Raw genomic sequence first — 463 nt, 5'->3', positions numbered from 1 at the left:
ATTGTGTAACATCACGGGGGGCTCTCATATGCAACTCGATACCCAAAATAATGCAGAGAATGTGAGGTGATCATGATCCCCTTTCCTGGAATTCAACCCTGTAAAATAAGTCTACCATTTCTCCAATAGGCATAAGATTACTCTTTGACACATCCTCTATAAAGAGCTGTACCATGTGTTCAAAGTTCTAGTACAGATGACAGGGAAATTTTTAATAAGGTCTGATTTTTGTTGCCAGGTCATATTGTTGATGTCATCAGGTTAGGCAAGTAGAGCAGATCCATTCAGTATTTATTAACACTTTTTGTGCCAGTTATAGACCGAATGCATAAATGGCGGCCAAAAACATATACTTTTGTTTATGTGCTAATTAGCCTCACTAGCTCGTCGTTTGCATGGACAAAATACAAAAGAAAGGTTGCTTGAGAGTGAGCCTAGTGAGTCTAGTGAGTCTCATTAGCAC

This window comes from Montipora foliosa, chromosome 5 (assembly GCF_036669935.1).
Source record: "Montipora foliosa isolate CH-2021 chromosome 5, ASM3666993v2, whole genome shotgun sequence".
Taxonomy (NCBI): Eukaryota; Metazoa; Cnidaria; class Anthozoa; order Scleractinia; family Acroporidae; genus Montipora; species Montipora foliosa.
Note: the sequence above shows the minus strand (reverse complement) of the source record.